This window comes from Echinops telfairi, unplaced genomic scaffold, assembly GCF_000313985.2.
Source record: "Echinops telfairi isolate 266 unplaced genomic scaffold, ASM31398v2 ScPeMD7_17;HRSCAF=63, whole genome shotgun sequence".
In the NCBI taxonomy this organism is placed as follows: domain Eukaryota; kingdom Metazoa; phylum Chordata; class Mammalia; order Afrosoricida; family Tenrecidae; genus Echinops; species Echinops telfairi.
Window position 1 is genome coordinate 9,409,884 of NW_022103914.1, and position 18,983 is coordinate 9,428,866.

The following is an 18,983-nucleotide window of genomic DNA, read 5'->3' on the forward strand; positions in this document are numbered from 1 at the left end:
TTCCCCTGCCCGCTCCCCAGACTCAACACTCACTCATGCTTGTGCGTGCACGTGGCACACACACACACACACACACACACACACACACACACTTCTCTGCAGTTCAACTCTGCCATGATGTGAGATCAAGGTAATGCCAAACAAATCTCTCTGTCCCCATAAATGTATCCTCTGACCGCAGACATTTGCTGGAAAGAAAATACTGTTTTCATTTGTATCAAGCGATGTTTTCTTCCTCAGCAAAGCACAAAGGGGGCGGACTCCGCACAAAGCCACTTTCTGGGGCGCCCAGCTAGTGCTGTTCCAAACTCGTCAGGAGCAGGGCATCCCTGACCCCAGGAAGGGAGCCATCTGATCCTGGGTCTTTGACCTTCTTCTCTCTTCCCATACCTGTCTGCACAGGGCTGTCGGACAGGAAAAGGTATACAATATTCACAATGATCAGCCTGCACACATGTCTGCTGACTTTGGGGACTTGGGCTTGCGGATCCCTCACGGTAGGAACTGGTTACAGAAAGCTGCCTTTGCCCGGTCTCCCCATCGGAGCAACTGTAGGGGAAGCAAAGACGAGGTTCATGCTCTCGATGTTCTCGCTGGATGGCAGGACGTATTTCTCAATTACAATGTAATCAGGGCAGAGTTAGAAATGGGTGCTTCAGTTTAATAAGGTCTTTGTGGTAATTGTGAACTCACCATCCCTTATGCTGGTAATCATGTAATTACGATGTGAAAATGGGATGCTCTCATTCTATAATAGCATTTTATCTTCCTGGAATTAATATCTGAATAACAAACCCCAAAGATATTTACTTTAAATGTTTTCTTGGTTAATTGCCTTCGCCCTGACTATTAAATTCTTTGTTCTTAAACTGGTCTTTCAAGTTTAATCTGCTTACCTGTTCCTGTAGCAACAACATTTTTTGGACCTTCAAGGGTAGATCCCTTCTACTATCAAAGCTGAAGAATTTTTCGAGACTTGAAAAGCACCTTGGCTCAGGAGGCTGTGTAACCATCCTCTTCCTTCTTCTTGATTTGACACTCAGATAGCAATGTCTTCCAGTCCTTCAAGAGGGTAGCCAGAAATGCTCTTCTGGCCACAAGTGGGAGATCACCCTGACTTCCCAACAGTGTTTCAGTGGGGAGTCCATGATCCCGCGTGTTACAGCTTCTCCTCTTCTTGAACACGTCTTCCTCAGAAGGCAGGGTCTTCTAATACCCTCCGCCCCCCTGCCTCAATCTTCAGGTTGGGACACACCCGAGTGTTTCCTGTAAGCTCCTTTCTGCACCTTTGCATTTTTTCTTCAGCGTCTTTCCAGAAGAGTCATCTACTTCCTAGCAGACATTCCTGGTTCCAGGAAGCTCACGTCCTGTTCCACTCCTGCCTTGCATTTCCAAAAAAGCAAGCTTATTAAGAGTTACTCTTTCTTCATTACATGCCCGGGAAAACAAAACAAAAAAGCCCGCCCAGGTGACAACCCACTTTCTATGCAGCTGAAATTCCAGTTAGGAGAGGGCTTTTGATATTGTAAAGGACACTGTTTCCTGGGAAGCGGTCAATTGGTGAGAAATCTCAAGGAAGTCTCAATTGGCATTCGTATGTCTACTTCATACTCACCAACTATCTGTGAACCAATAAGTCACATTCATGACAATAGTTAACGCCAAACCAAACCCTTCTATCTGACTAGTTAACTCATTCATCACACATTCCTGTCAGTAATAAACGCTGAGGTGTGAGGCCGGAGTACTGCTGGCTGGGATGGTTATGGGTTGTGGGTTTATGCCGAGCCACCCATAAGTAACAGTTGAAGAAATGTTTGGTGATCTACTTGTGAAACCTTAGCCATTGAAAATTCTGTGGACCTCAGTCCTACTGGGACATACCTGGGGTCATCAGGAGTCAGAGGTAATGAGAGCGTTGGCAAAGTTTGAAAGAATCCAGTAGTGACTTCCTGCAGCGGTGGTGGGTGCATCTGTTATAATGCTCCCCTGAAACCTGTTCTAATGCATTTGTTCACCCAGGGCTCTGTCGGCCTCTGCATCTGATAACTTTTCCACTTCTTCCTGAGAACATTGCACACTTAACAGGAGAATATGTTCCTTCCTATAATAATAACAATAGTTTTTTTAAAAGCTAAGGACATTTTTCTTCTTAGAGTCCATAGGATCTGATACATTATGTGTGCGTTTTTTAACTTCCTAGGCAAGTCTGTCTTCAGTGATTTGAATGTCAATCCCTTTTAGAAGGGATTAAGTACGTCAGAAATATGTCACATCACACTGCTTACAGTCTATTGCTTTATGATGCATACTGAGTCCAATGGACCTTTGCAAAAGTAATCCCTCTAATGATGGAGATGACAGAACATCAAATGTCAGAAGAAAACAATCCACCAGGGCTTAGCTGTCATGTCAAATACAAAAAGAACAGGGATTTCCTGGTTCTAAAGATGCCTGGGTCTCTCTTCAGGTCTAGAATGAAAGCAACAGCGAATATGGAGCAACCCAGGTGACCTGACAGTTCTCTCCCTGGGTGCAAAAGAAAGCAGGAGCGGAGGCAAGAGATAACTCATTTGAAGGACAAAAAGCAAAGGGAAAAAGGACCTTTGAAGGAGCTTCAGACGGATGACTACCTTTGAAAGGCATCCGGGAGGAAACTCAGGGGATCTCTGGACTGGAGAGCAATGTGATTGGAATTGAGGCCTGGGCTAGCCATTTGCCTTCTCTAGTCTCAGGTGTCCTATCTGTAAAAGAGGAATGCTCTTCTTATCCCATGTGCCCCACAGGTAGCTTATGAGAATCAGCTGAGGTGATCTATGTAGAAATGTTTTGAGAAGCAGAAAGGGTTGGAGAAGAGTCAGCATTATCTAAAGAAAGCTAGGAGGAGTCAGGGTTTAGATAATTAATCAATGGGGTAAACTCTACTCCACATAGATGAGGTCATCTTTTCTCAAAAAATAAGGACACGTGAGGATTATAAACTCTTATTCATGAGCTAGAGAGACCGATTTATATGTTACAAAGGAGCGTATATATTGCGCCATAGTGCTTACTTTAAGAAAACACCCACGCATCTTGAGACTCAGTTTCCTTACTTATAACGTGAGAATATAGCTCTGACTGGGAGCGCAAGTCACTTTGAATTCTGATAACCCATGCTTCCTCTTCTTAGAAGGCCTCAGAAACCCGAGCATTTGCTTCCTTTTACTCGGACTGAACACAGGGATCATGGTCTCATTGATTCAAACACTGGTCACCATTATCTTTAGTTACACTGCCATGAAGCCTGCAGAGATGTCTTTAATTACAATATGTCCTGATTCATGAAAGCCTTCTCCTAAGAGTTATCACAAAGGATAACAAACAAACCTATAATTCTATAAATCACAAATGTCCATTGCAAAAATATTGAAAAACAGTGTATCAGAGTCTAAAGAAGGATGTCAACATGATCCACAAGTTCACCACCAGGATGCGATCAATAGTTTTATCTTGTGATGCTCCTTTACACTGATAATGAAACGAGAGCCTTTTAAAATTAAGTAGGCGATTGAAATTATTGACACCTGTTGTCTCTTTATCATGGGAGGCTACCTGCAGTGGTGCAGTACTGTGCATTTCTTCCCAACTCCAGATTCAGCAACATCCCGTTTGCAACTCTAAATCTACCAGGAGCAACAGTTAATGCTACAATCAGAGTTTCCATCTACCCCACTTGAAGCCCTGGTGTTAAGTATTTATCCAGCATAGCATTGCATATATATCTTTCTTCATGGATTCTTTTTTTCCTCCCATAGATGTCCAAATATAATACAAATATTATACTTGAAAATATCCGTTTGTTGACTTATACATCATGGAAAAATAAAATCAATCCATCTATTCTTTTTAAAAATGCACACACATATTTACAAATATATATATTTTAGCAAAAAATTAGAGTCCTCACCTAGATAGCCTCTTTTTTTTAAGCTGACATTTCATTACATCTAGAAATATATTATGGATATACATTCTTGCCAATGGCGACAGAGCAACATTTTCATGTTCAAATTGTGTGTAGATGAACTATTTTGTATTAAGTAAATTTCTCATGTTGGATATTTATGCTTTTTCCAATTGTTGTTGTTGTTGTTGTTGTTTTGCTGGACAACTTTATACGTGCATTTTCTACCTGTTTGTCAGATAATTTCCTCAGAACATGATACTAAAAGTGTCATTGCTACAAAAAAGGGCCCACGTATTTTACATTTCATTTGGTACATAATGCCACATTACCTTCCCAAAAGATTGTCCCAGGTTAGATTCTGATCAGCAGCCATTTTTGGAAATACTTGCATTCTTTGCCACCCTTATCAATGTTGAATACTATCAGTCTGATTTAGCTTTAGCCCATTTGGGAAGCTAGAAGACTTTATTGCTACAAGTCTTGTATTTCCTTAATGTGAAGCTGAATACATATCTATATATCTATTGGGCATATATATTTTTCTAAAATCTTATAGTTTTATTATCTACAACTAGGCAATATAACAACAAAAACTAGTTAACCACTTAGCTCGTGATTGTGCAAATTCTTTTTAAACGTCCCTGCCATTTGTCAGAATTCAGCAAAAACGTGGTGCTGCACCGACTGATGTCATATGGCAGCAGGGCAGCATGCAGTCTTTTGTACCTAGAGTGTCCTGTCATGCCTTCTACATGAGCTACGGACATGTGTCCTCACCCATTATTGGCTCACGTTAATAGGCAATGTTTGTCTTTTCTAACTCCCAGGAGCAAAAGCACCTCCCCCACCTCAAGAGCCACTTATTTATTATGCGCCTTGAGCCCCTCCAAGTTGACTGCCAATGCTAACTAGCCAGCCCACACATCTCATAGTGGAGGACTTGTGCTCAGGCTGAGACATTTTGTCAGTTGCAATGTTCAGGAAGCTGGGCGAGTGGCCAAGTCCAAGGGCTTTATTCTCGATTCATTGCTGCAGAACTCCCGTGAAGCCAAACATCTTCGCACCCTGGAGGCGTGCGATTGAATTGCTTGTTGAAGGCAGGGACCCTGCCTGATTCACCTTTCCATTGCCTCCCTTTTTTCTTGCCACAACCCCCAGAATTTAGCACAGGGCTTGGCACAAGCACTCAGGGCATATACTTGATCAATGGGATGGATTGCCAGCCCCGGTAACACGCAACTTTGCATTCTGAGAAGAGCAAGGAGGCAGCAGGGTGCAAAGAGACAAACTGTAAGAGTGAGGTAGAGGGAAACCTAGAAAAGCGTAAGCCATTTGTTTGGAGTGCCCCATACGCCTGTGTGTCTATTATCTCTGAGCATTTCCCCTGAGCATACACTGAGGTTCTTTTTCTAAGTTAATTAGCCATACGAAAATCCCAAAATAAAACAGAAGTGAAACTCACTGACATCGAGTTGATGCCAACTCATAGTGACCTTAAAGGACAGGGTAGAACTGCCTCTGTGAGTTTCTGAGAGTTTCTGAGAGGGTAACTGCTGACCACAGTGGAACGCTGTCTTTCTTCAGTGGAGTGGCTGGTGGTTTCAAACTAGTGACCTTGTGGATCTCAGCCCGGCACATAACCACTGTGCCACCAAGTGGGTACTCACTGGGCTTTGATCCTCAAGGTTGGCAGTTCCAAACCCTCAGCTACTCCACAGGAGAAGGATGGGGCTTTCTACATCTGTCAAGAATCACAGTCTGGGAAACTCACAAGGGTACCTGTTTGACCCTATCTTGTAGGCTCACTATGAGTTGCCATCAACTCAGTGGCAGCGAGTAATTAGCCGTGTCACTATTTTCCCATAAGATACATTATTCTATCTTTTCATCTATTTGTGTGGGAACTCAGCAAATAGTTACCAACCTCTACTCTGTGCCAAAGGAGCCCTGGTGGGTTAATGGGCACACAAGAACTGCCCAAGCCTTAGTGTGGACAAGGGCGGCAGATCAACAGGCTCCTCCCTGTGCAACCATCAGGGAGGAGCCCCGGTGGCCCAGTGGTTTGGACTTGGGCTGCTAATCGCAAGGTCAGACATTGGAAACCACTGGCCACTCTGAGGAGGAAAGATGAGGTGTTTCACTCCCCCAAAAGAATTATAGTCTTCCGAACTCACAGGGGCCATGCTACCGTCTTAGAGGGTTCCTATTAGTCCGAATTGACTCACTGTTTGGGTATTTGGTTTTGGTCTTTTCTCTGGACCGTGATCTGCACTCACCACAAGGAGTGTGAAGTGGGTAACAAACAAGCTTGCTTCCCAAGGAGCAAGCAGGACTGACTACATGACTTGTGCCTCCCTGTGCAAAGTAAACATGATGTGCCTCATGCTTATCAAGGATGAGAGATTTGGGGATGGCAATAGAGTACTAAGCCAAACACAGGGCCTCTGTGTGGGGGTGGGGGTGGGGATGGGGCACCAGGAGGAGGCCATGAGACAACAGATCACATGCCTATAAAGCTGTTTTGCAAGCTTGAGGTGGGAATACCCAGGATGCAGACAAGTATGATATAACCGGGGTCGTATGTGGCCTATGCATGCAGAGTGGAAGAAAACCTCAAGCACAAACAAGACATTTAATTTTTTTCGAGGGGTAGCTGAGGCCAATCGTGAAGGACTTTGGACTAAGACATCCTAACATGTTCTACGGTCTGGCATCATGCCCAAGTTTTGGTCCTGGAAAGAATTGTACCACAATAATATGGGGGAATGTAGAAAAAAAGTGATGCTGAGCCCTCCCTCCAGACGTGTTCGTTTACAAGCTTTGAGGGTGAAGCTGGGCTTGGTCAGAACTGACGCGATGCTGGCTTCGGAGCCAGAAGGAGGGAAGCCACTGGAAGCTCTTATCTTCAATCTTCAAAATAATTGCATTTTATCTGTATGTTGGTTGTTGTAGTTGAGAAAGAAAAAGAAAACCCATAGAGAAACCTATGCCAATTTATGAGTTTCTACCCGTACAATCCAGGGGCACTGATGGTACAGTCTTGGAGCTGGGCAGCCACCCCTGGCCTCCCTTTCTGAGTAGTGGCCACTAGAAGGTTCTTGAAGCAACTGCATGATCAGATTTGCCTTCTGGAGACTGTGGTGTCAGGCCGTGAGCTACGTTGGTTGGAGGAAGGACCGGTGAGAAGGACTTGAGATAGGCCAGGTGAGATGATCATGACTAAGGTACACCCTTGTCAGAGAGGATGCTGTGAAGAGAAGGGATTTGAGAGATTTAGCGGTCAAATTCAAGAGACTTGATAATCCATAGCTTGCGGGTGAGGGAGAAGATGTGAGCAGGCTGAAGAGTACATAAGAATGCCTTGATAGTGTAGACATTGACAGTGGGGACAGATTGTGGGCCCGTTTGACGACTGCAGGGAGAAACAAGAACATGCTGGGAGTGGGACCGAACGAATACCAGCAAACACTTCGATGGCCATCGATAGGGGCCAGGCCTGGAAATACGAATGTCACCTATCTTAATTTCATCTTCGCTGCAACCGTACGGGAAATTGATTTTGCAAATGAGGACAGTGAAGCACAGTTCGTTTCCATGATGCGCCCAGTTTCCTTTGGTGAAGTGGCAGGCCATGTATGGCTTCAGTGTCTGCCATAACCATAGTTGTTTACTGTCCCTTGGCTTTGTTGATTAAACATCTAATAATTGTTTAATTGTTTATCGTGGAAAAAGAAGTGGAGGGGAGTTAAATAAAGAACACACACAAACCAAACACCGTAGGAAACTGGGGAGCAGTGTTTCGGTGTTGGCTTTGCCATTTCACACATGCTCTTTACAACTTCAAGCAAGTCATGCTTATCTCACTTAGACTTTACTTCCCTTACAAAGTGGAGAGAAGGTTTTACTGCTTGGAATCAAGGAGCCCTGGGGACACAGTGGGGAAAGTGATGGAGGTTCAAACCCAGCATCTCCCTGGTCCACAGGAGAAAGAGATGGCAGTCTGCTTTTGTCCCGTAAAGGCCCTACTACTCTATCCTCAGGGTGGGGTTTGACTCCGTGAACAATGCCGAGAGGTCCCAAGGTCCTTCCTAACACACAAACAGTTGGATCAAATCACTGTGACACAGTGAAATTTAATTGATCACTCTTGAGTTTTTCAAGGAATTGTGTTTTTCTTTTGTTTTGTTTTTAGCCAAGGAAAAGAAAATCTGTCTGCAGACTTTATTTTCAGGGAGAATGGGGAGTCAATAGCTGTTGCTGCGTAAATTACTGTTGAATGAAGGGGTGAATGATTAACCAGTGCTAAACCTACAGGGTCCTCTGGACCACAGAGTGCAGGGACTTGGCCTTGAAAGGAGCTGGTGGGATGATGAGAGACCCAGATATGAGTGAAGACCAGTCAGCGTGGGGCCACCCACTCCAGAGCTCCCAGTTATTTCTGGATGTACCCATGCAAACCATAGTGCAGCTCCTGAAACCACAGCCTGGTTAAAGTTGAAAGGCGCCTTAGAACGCTGCTTCCCCACATCCCCTTTCAGCCTCAGGTTACTCTTCTGGACAATGAGCCCAACTGTGCCCCAGATAAGCCGATGGAGCAAGAACAGAGAGGAGACCGGGTGTTCTGCTTTCTTTCAGAGTCATATGATGTCCCCTAGGCCAGGACATTCTGATTCCAGCGACCTCACACACGAGGGCCTGGACGATTGAAACTGTGTTAGCATTACCAGAATCTACTAGCTTCTGGGGGAGCCCTGACTGGAGACTTTTGAAACTCCAGAATTCCATTCTCAAGAATCAGTGTACCGAAGATGCTGTTGTGAGGGAAGAACAATGTTTTGCAGCCAGTTCCACAACAAAGGGTCCAAGACTTAAGGTTGGGTAGAGAGGGCATCCAAGCACTTAGATGTAAATGTTTACTTGCTGCTTTTGAGTGGAAAGTTAGGGTGTTGTTTTGAGGGAGTGGACATTTACGTTCAGCGTTGCATAATACGATAGTTTAGCCTGGAGGCCAACTCATCTTGTGTGACTTTTTCTTTCAGCCACTGCTAGGGGATAATTCTGAACTAAAGATAATGGGAAGCATTTGGATAGTCACATAGTTAATGTTGTAAGCAGCTAATGCCGAGGTTGGAGGTTACAATCTACCCAAAGGCTATGGGATCATTACTGTATGTACTGCAGTTGATTTTATACAGCTTTGAGTTAGCACCACATCTTTATGTTTGTTTACATTTCTCTTGACTGCAAATGGTGCCAAATATGGTCTATATGTGTTTGTGTGTGTGTGCTGCAATAAAATTGAACATCTAATAATAGATTTGTGTATATTTTTTGATAGAACATAATAAAGTAGATGAAGATCTACATAAATTTTATGCATTCATGATATTCTTACTTTTTCTTAAAATTTTCAATGATCTTGGCTACATGGTTTGCCTGTGAGTTTTTTTTTTTCTTTCAGATTGCTGCAAATAGCTAAAACATCTTCCAGTATATTTACTGGGGATAAAAATAATGTATAAATTCAAACTAATGTTGTTATAGGGTCAACTGTATGTGCTTTCTCAACCAGACAAGTTTTTCAGGCTGCTGCCTGGTCATCAGAATACTACTGCCCATCCATCAAACAAGAACAAAAAGAAACCTCGCTAAATCCTACCTTCAACCTGACTGCCTTAGTCTGGGAGGAGCCCTGGTGGGTTTTGTGTTGGGCTGCTAACTAAACAGTGAGTAGTTCAAACCCAGTAGCCACTCCATTGAAGAAAAATGAGGTTTTCTGTTCCCAGAAACCCACAGAGACAGTTCTATTCCGCCCCACAGGGTCACTGTGAGTAGAAGCTCTTTCGGTGGCAGTGAGTTTGGTTTGGGTGTATAATCTAGGTTTATAATCGAGTCACTAGATTCTAGGGACTCCTGGATCTCCATCACTTCCTTATCTGCACTAGGTTTGAGTTCCTATTTTGATAGTTTCTCATTAGAATCATGCAGTTACCCTTTTCTCAAAACAGATGGGGAATTATTGTTGCAAGGCCCGCATCTTATGTCATGCCCACGTCTTCCAAGTTAACTGAGTTTATTTCGTAGATGACTGAGAAGGTCAGTTGGAGAGTTTCGTACAAGTGCTACTGATTTCTCTCTCCTTTACTTACTTAATTGGAGTGTGAGGCCCAATTGCACAAATGGAGGTGGTGAACAATTATAGCATTTAAATCACAAACGCAGGATTTGACCCCAGACAAATTGACTCCAGAGTTCCTACTCTGAACTGCCTTACCAAACTCACTGCCATTGAATTGGCGCTGGCTCACAGAGACACTGTAGCCCAGGGTGGAACTGCCCATGTGAATTTCCGAGACTATAACTCTTCATGGGAGTAGAAAGCCTCGTCCGCTTCCCGTGGAGCAGGAGGTGGTTGTTTTAGACGGTTGTCCTTGTGGTTAGTAGACCAACAGGCACCCACTCCACCAGCGCTCCTCTCTGCACTGCGTTAGGCTCTTATGAAAACTTCTACGAAATAGGCCAAAATTAATGCATATTAGTTTAATGACCATTTGATACTGACGAGTTCATTTTGAGATGTGAACAAGGAAACCTCCAGGTCTCTGTTTATAAAAGCAACAGAGAGTTCTCCTAAGTTCATAGAAATGAGAAGTGTTACAGGCGCTAGGATCAGATTCCGCTCGCCCCTTCAGTTTTCAACCATTCATGCACGCCGGCATCCCCGAAGGACTCTTTCTTCATGTGCACGGGATATGCTTACCTCATCTCATGTGAGGGCGATGGCAGCTCACTGGCCACATTCTCCTCTTCTGTGCTGCTGCTCCGTATTTGCTTTCGGACTAGTGTACCTCCTGTCCCGCCCCCACCCGTCTGTCACGGGAGGCTTCTAGGTGGCTTTGGTGGGGAAGAGATTTTGTTAGTGTTCAGACAAAGAGGGAAGTCCTGGTGATCCCCTTTGGGGCCAGGAGGGTCTCCTTTCACTGAGGGCAGTGCTAGTGTGAGTGGGGGCAGCCGGTAACCACAGCAGGCGCATGGTGGTGGTCCAAGACCCCAAGCCAAGCTCATCGCTGTGGAGTCCTTTCCCACTCAGGGCAAACCGAGAGGGCATGATCGAACTGCCCCCGTGAATTGACGAGAGTAAGACGCTTCACGGGAGTAAAAAGCCTCATCTCTCTCCTTTTCAGTAGTTGCTGGTTTCAAACTGCTTACCTGTGGTTCACAGCCCAACTTGTAACTCCCCCACCACCAGGGTCCTTCAGGCTGGTGATAGAGAGGGTTCCTGGTTTCCCTTGTCCAAACTCTGTCTTATAGCTGTAGCGGACCTTAGGCAGGAGCCTCCTGTCCCTCCTCCAGCAATTTCTGGGCTTGTTTTGATTGTCAAATCCTGGTAGCAGGATGGGAATCTGCCTCTCCCCAAGTGGGGGAGGACTGTTGCTTCTATCCTTTCTGATTCCATCGCTGAATTGTTTCTTATGTCCTAGAAGTGTGTTTCCTACCCAGAAGTAATTGATTGACACATGTCAATTATTGCCCCTAGCCCACCCACATAAGTCGTAGGAGAGAAGAGGTAAGGGCAGTGGGAGGGGAATTCAGTCTGTAACCGTGAGCTTCCTCCAATACAATTGAGTCTTCAGGGAATGCTTTTTCTGGGATCCTCCCCGGCCCTAGTCTTTCTCATGAGCACCAATGGATATTTGTGATGAACTTGTAAGTGGAGGTGAACTCTTATTGTGCCTGGGACCCTCTGAGATTACAAATGGACACTCGGCCCATTCTTGGCTCTGAAGGATATAGTAAATATTTGGCTGGGTTCTTCTTGCCATCTCGTATGGCGGTCATCATTTTCTCTGATGTTCTTTCAATATTGAAATCGCGGCTTCATCTTGTTTCTTCTTAGAGAGGTTTGTGATATTTGGTTTTTAAGTTTTCTTTACTTGACTGAATTGAAACCTGGACTGTTTGATGGGCTCAGGGACATTTGTAATATTGCAGGGTTTTTCCTGGTTGTCGGGAACCCTGGTCGGGAACCTGCGAAGTACGGATTGGTCGGCTAACCTCAAATGCAGGGCTCCAAATCCACCAGTCACTCCGTGGGAGAGGAACGAGGCTCTCTGTTTCCATAGCAACGTAGACACCTGGAAATCCTATATAGTGTCGACATGGGTCAGAATCTGTTCCATGACCAGAGGCTTTGGGGGTGGGCCTTTTCTGGTTGTTAGGTGGGAGTGATACTCTTTGTACCATTCTATATTCTAAGCAAAAGCAGAAGTCCACAAGATAGACTCTCGGCTGAAGCTGGTCTCTACTGGTATCATTTTCTTTTCTTAACAATGTTTCAAATTCTACACCATTGGCTAAATTAATGACACTATCAATAGTATTACCTTATCCCCCAGGGGAATCAGTTATAATGTTTTCTATCACGTCTCTAAAGTGATCCTGAGACATAGTTAAACCATAGATATATGAATGGATTTTAGGCTTACACTTAATTCTATCCCCAACCAATTAGTTCTTATTACTTGATACTCAACTTCATGAAGTGATCACAGCAGATATGGTTGCTATAGCAAACTGCGGTGAAGAAAGCAGATGGTGCCTGGCTATCAGAAAGAATAGTATCTGGTGTCTTTTAAAAAAAAATCATTTTATTAGGGGCTCATACAACTCTTATCACAATCCATACACACATCAATTGTGTAAAGCGCATTTGTATATTCATTGCCCAGTATCTGGTGTCTTAAAGGCTTGTTTTCACACAAGAATCCCTCTAAGTGAGGTGTCAACGAAGTCCACATGGGAGTAGCACACCAACCTGTGTGATCCAAGGACTATAAATAATAAAATTCAAGTCCTAAGGAGGGAATGGCATCATAGCTTGAATTCCTGTCACACAGTGTAGTGTGCAGAAGGCTATGGATGGAAGTGAAAGCCCAAAATCCATTTTCAGGGTCCCCTCATCGATTAAGCCTCTGGTGAATCCCCTCTGATCACAGTTGACAGTTATCGATCACCTTGCATGATTTTCTGTACGTGAAATGCAGGACAGGTAAATTTATAGAGACAGTCACGGAATAAATAATTACCGAGGGACATAGCTGGGGAAGGTGGGGAGAAATGGAACGTGAACAATGAGCATGAGAAGAAATTGTTCTGAAACGGATTGTGGGGATGTCTGCACAACTCTTCGAAAAGAAAAACAATAAAATGGAACAAAATGTGAATTATATGCTAATAAAACTATCTTGAAAAGTGAAAGCCCTTTGGAAATCAGATACACTGTGGGTTTCACATTGTCCAAATCAATCAGATAGGGTTAACAATCAAAAGTATAGATGAAGTTAGTTTGGCAAGACTGGTTGATTGATATGTACGTTTATGATGACTGCTTTCTTTTTCATATGCCCACTATAGGCTTTCCCTGGCGTTTTGGATTAAATTTTCCAATGAACTTATTTAAATGACATTTACTTGTTGCCCAAACTAAAAACAGATATCAGCATGGACATATGTTTTTGATTCTGAGTGAATTTACAGACACTGCCTAAGTAACTCACATAACTGAATTGTAGTTGTCTGACTGTTACCTAAGACGATCCTTAACATTTTCCGTTCTCGGGTTCTGTTCCCGGGAGCCCTGGTGGTGTCGTGAGAGTGTGTTTAAGTCGGAGGGTGTCGAGCTTCTCTTTACTTAAAGGGTTTGTAGGCCAATGACCTCATGTGCACATAACTGATCAGTTCTGACCATGGCAGACACGTGTGTGCGGGATGATGGGAACCAACAGTGGGCCTCCAGATTTCATTTCAGAAATGTTTCCTATGTCGCTCCCCCCTGCTGCTTCTACTGCAGGAGAAACAAATAAAAATGAGAATTCTTATTATCTTGGTATAAAATTCTATCCCCTGTGGTTCTTGCTGTAAGAAAGACAATTGTGAAGCTCTCAGCCCGATGGGGAGAAAAACCCAATCATCTCCCTTTTGAACTCAACCTTCGGACGAGGTCTTGTGCAGGAAAAAATTTACTTTGAGCTTAAACAACAGTGAAATAATTACCTATAGAGTCCCTGTACAACTGAGTTGACCAAGGGAAATTAAAAAAAAAAAAAGACAAGGCAAATAAAAACGAATGCATATAGATGTATCCCACATGTAAAAATTTAAAAATCTCTTCCATATATATAAATAAAATGATACATATATTACAGTTTTATTTGTATATTTATACTTGTTATTGTGAACTGGGTGAAGTTTTTCAGAGAAAACCATTAGCTTTGCACTCAACAATTCATGCGCAATGTATTTCGGCTTCTCCTTTGCAATCCCTCCAATGTTCCACCACTGCTTTCACTTCCTTCCTGCGTTTCCGGTGCCCATTCCTCCTTCTTTCCTAACCCTCGGAACTGTATCCTCCACTAAAGGATGCCCCTTTGACCTTAAATGATTGATTATTCTAGCGCAGGAGTGAATTCAGTTCCAGACCTGAAGGGTGAAGCATTTCATTGGATATTCTGTTACCCCAAGGAGGACATACTTTTCAATTTATGTTTAATAATCTGTTGATCGTGGGGGCCTGATGGTGTAGTGGTTATGCATTGGGCTGCTATCCACATGGTCGACAGTTCAAAACCACCAGCAACTCTGAGAATCAAAGACTGGGCTTTCTACTCCAGTGAACTGTTACAGAGTCAGAAATCCACAGGGGTCGCTATGAGTCAGCATTGACCGATGGCAGGGAGAGAGTTTGTTGATCAACTCTTCACTGCGGTATTCCAAACATCGAGAACAATGCTGACACACAGTAGATAAGCCATGCATGTGTATTTGAATAAGTAGATGAGCCCATGATGAAAGAACATAGTTACTTATAGTTATATTCCCAAATTATATGAAATAGTACACAAATCCTAATGTAAATAAGGACTAGAATTTAGAGAAGTAGGTGACAAAATTATATAAGACCCATTTCACCTGTTCCATAGACTCATGGAATCTCAGGGTCGCGGTTTCTCCAGCATTGATCTGACCACCTCCTGTCCTTAACTCACTAACTTTTCTTAAATGCCTTTGTTGTTGTCAGTTCTGACTCATAGCGATCCTAAGCACAACAGAACAAAACACTGCCCCGTCCCATGCCTTGTTCTGTTTGAGCCTAGGGTTGCTGCCACGGTATCAATCCATCTTGTCCAGGGACCTCTTTTAGCATCGCCCCTCTGCGGTACCAAGCCTGATACCCTTTTCCAGGGAATGGCCTCTCCCGAAAGGCCCTTAGAGAAGGCAACTTAATATGTCCAACCATTTCTTTATAAGACAGAGCTAACTATTAAAAACATTCTCCCTTCTACATGTGACCTCCTCCCTGGGGGACGGACAGCAGAAAAGTGGGTGAAGGGAGACGTTGGACAGGGCAGGACAGGGCAAGATATGACAAAATAATAATTTATAAATTATCAAGGGCTCATGAGGGAGGGGGGAACAGGGAGGGGGAAAAATGAGGGCCTGATGCCAGGGGCTTAAGTGGAGAGCAAATGTTTTGAGAATGATGAGGGCAATGAATGCACACGTGTGCTTTACACAATTGATGTATGTATGGATTGTGCTAAGAGTTGTATGAGCCTCTAATAAAATGATTAAAAATAAAAAAATAAAATAAAATGGACTCAGATTATGTAACAAAATAACAAAACAAAACCATTCTCCCTTATGCTGATTAAGCTTCAATGGACTCAATTTATTCATCCTACTTCCTTTGTCTTCTGGGGCCATACATCAAAAATGAGTTTCCTGGCCAACACCGCAAGCATTTAAAAACTGTTCCCATGTATTTTCCATCTCCATCCTTCCAGACACCTCTGTCCAATTGAACACACTCTGTGTTTAATTCCACTCTACATGTGGTGTGGTTTGGGGCATGTGCCTTCGAATGTCTTCCCACCCTAAGCAGAAAGCTGTGGAGACTGCCCCCAGGGCCGTGTGTGACTTTCTTTTGTTTGTGGTGTAGTAGGAACTCCATGTTGTGGACTACTTCACCATTCACCTAGCAAAAGAGACTGTGGGGTGGCCAGTATTTGAGTCTCATTAAAAAAGCCACTGTAACCTGTGTGTGCAGACTTTTGTTCCCTTACGTTTTCACTTCTCCAGGGTAAATGGCCATGAGCATAAGTGACGGTGACACGTTAAGATTCTTAAGAAATTGACAAACAATTGTCCAGAGTGGCCGTCAAATTTCACATCCTCACCAGCAATGTGTCTGAGTGATGCGCTGCTTCCTGCCCTGCTAATAGCCGCCGTGCCTCTGTTGTGCTCCCTTTTTTAAGTCCTCCTTATGCAGTATGAGAACACTGCGGTTTTAATTTGCAGTTTTTTCTAAATACCTTTTCATGTGTTTATTTGCCATCTGGACCTTCATGCCTTTCCACATATTCTAAACTGGATGTTTGCTATTTTTACTGTTGACTTTTGAGAAGTCTTTATTTTATTCTAGATATCCATGCTTAATTGAACATGTGGTTTGCAAATATTTTCTTCTCTTACAGCTCATCTTCTCTTCCCTTAAGAGGCTTTTTTATAGAAAGAAACCTTAATTTTGATGAAGTCCAATTTATAATTTTTTCTTTTATGTATTGTCTTTTAAAAATTTATTTATTTTTAATCATTTTATTGGGGGTTCATACAACTCTTATCACAATCCATACATACATCATGCATTGTGCTTTTAATGCTAAGTTAAGAGCACTTTGCCTAGGTTTGGAGCACCAAGAGTTTCTTCTATTTAAAAAAAACCACCTGTTTTATAGTTAGGTTTCATAGTTCAATTGTTTTACATTGAAGTTTGTGCTCCACGATGACTTAATTTTTGTATAAAGAATGAAACTTAAGTCAACGTTTACTGCTTCCTCCTCCCAATAGTTGTCAAATTGTCCCAGCACCAATGGGGGGAAAGACTATTTTTCCTCCTTTTAATGGCCTTTGCATCTCTCTCAAAAATCAGCTGGGCTGATTTGTGTAGGTTTGCTTCTTGTCTTCTTATTCTGTTCTGTTAATCCATATCTGTTGTCTCACCAAAGTCCCACCGTTTTGATTACCGCAGCTCTCCAGCTCTTCAAAACAGTTTTGAAATCAAGTAGACAGATTCCTCTGTTTTTCTTTTATAAAATTGCTTATTCTACTTCCTTTACATTTTAATCTACATTTTATGACAGTCGTGTCTATGTACACATTTATGTGTCTATAGATACAAAAGTCTTATTGTGGTTTTGATAAGCGTTTATTAAATCTACGTATCAACATGGGAAGAATTAACATTTGAGGATGCGGAGTCTTGTAATTCATGAGCATAGTGTGCTTCTCTGTTTACTTAAATCTTTGATGTGTCTCTCATCAAAATTTTGTTGTTTGGGGCATACAAGTACTGTATGTGTTCTGTTAGATTTAATGTAAAGATTTCATTTTTGAGTGCTTATTAAACTGCTTTGTCAATTCTACGTTCATTACTAGTATGCAGAAAAACAATAGACTGTTGCGTGTTCATCTTGTATTTACTGGGTAGTTACTGAACTCATGTATTGGCTCTAGGAGTAGTTTAGTAGATTCGTTGGGATTTTTTTACATCAAAATGAGATATCATCTGCAAGTAGGAATAGTTGTATTTCTTCCTTTCTGACCATACAGCGCTGACGTCTTTTTCTTGCCATGATCAATTAATTAGAAGTTTCAGTCGTTTGTTGAGTAAAAGTGGTGAGAGTTGAAATCCTTGCCTTTTAAAAGACATTGCTTTTAATCATTAATCATAATGCTAGATGTTTTGTAGATGCTTTATCTCAAGTTGAAAAGGTTTCTTCTCTTCCTAACTTTTTATCATAAACAGCTGTTTACATTTTCTTTATTAGTTAATGATTAGGTGACTTGTACCTTTTTCAGTCTGTTAGCATTGTGAATTCTATCGATTGACTCTCAATGATTAAACCAGGCTTCTATCCCTGGAGTATATCCCATTTGGACATGTTGCAATATTATGAGGTATTTTCATAAATTGCTATATTGTTGGCTAATATTTTCTTAAAGATTTTGCCTCTCTCTTCCTGGGGATTTGGATCTGCAGGTGTTGCTTTGGTCTTGTTTTATTATTTTTTTGTACCGGTTTTGTCTAGTTTAATTAGCCGAGTAATGCCAACCCCATAAAACGATTTGGGGAAAGTTTTCTCCTTTTCTGTTTTTTGGGAAGAGATTGTATTAAATCGACACAATTCATGTTTAACCAATTGGAAGAATTGTCCAGTAAGACTGTGCAGTTTCAAGATTTCTTAACTTGGAGTTCAACAAGCATGTATTTAATTTTCTGTATAGTTGTCGGGCTATTCAAGGTACCTATTTCATTTGCAGGTGCATTTATTTGTGGTTCTTTTTTCTTTTTCAGAATGAGTCTGTTTCATTCAAGTTATCAAATGAAGTCAAACCTGTGAAAGCTGACACGTGTGTCAATAGAAACTGATTAGAGAAGGAGACTACAACTGGCTTCCGCTTACAGAGAACAAAGGAAATGTGATAAAACTGTGAAGTCTGGGGTGGAACCCTTGTGAGACCAGGAAAAGCAAGGCAGTCAGGCAAATTGACATTCTTACAGGTTTCACTGTAGACATACAGATCGGGGGATTGGTTACAGTTGTGTTTGATTTTTGTTTCTGCTGTAAAAAGTTCCACAGGTTAGATAGCTTAGCACCACAAAAATGTATTCTCTGACAGATCTGGATGACAAAAGTTCAAAACCCAGGTGTTGGCAGAGCCCCACCCTGCAGAAACTCTCTGGAAGAAGTTTGTCTTGCCTGTTTTGCATCTGGCGGTTTTAGATGTGCCCTATGTTTTTGGCGGCAAAGCTCCAGTCTCTGCCTCTGTCTCACACATGGTCTTCTCCTCCATGCATTTAGAGCCTATCTGGATAACTCAAAGGAACCTTGGTGGTGATGCGGGTTACAAGTTGGGCTGCTAACCCACAAGTCAGTGGTTCAAACCCACCAGCCACTCTTAGGGAGAAGGATGA

The 18,983-nt window shown here is 42.6% G+C and overlaps 1 protein-coding gene across 1 annotated transcript in view; it reads left to right on the plus strand.

Moving 5' to 3' along the window:
• ATP13A4 (ATPase 13A4) overlaps positions 1 to 18,983 on the plus strand; it is a 153,026-nt gene that overhangs the window by 364 nt on the left and 133,679 nt on the right. The gene's annotated exons all lie outside the window — the stretch shown is intronic.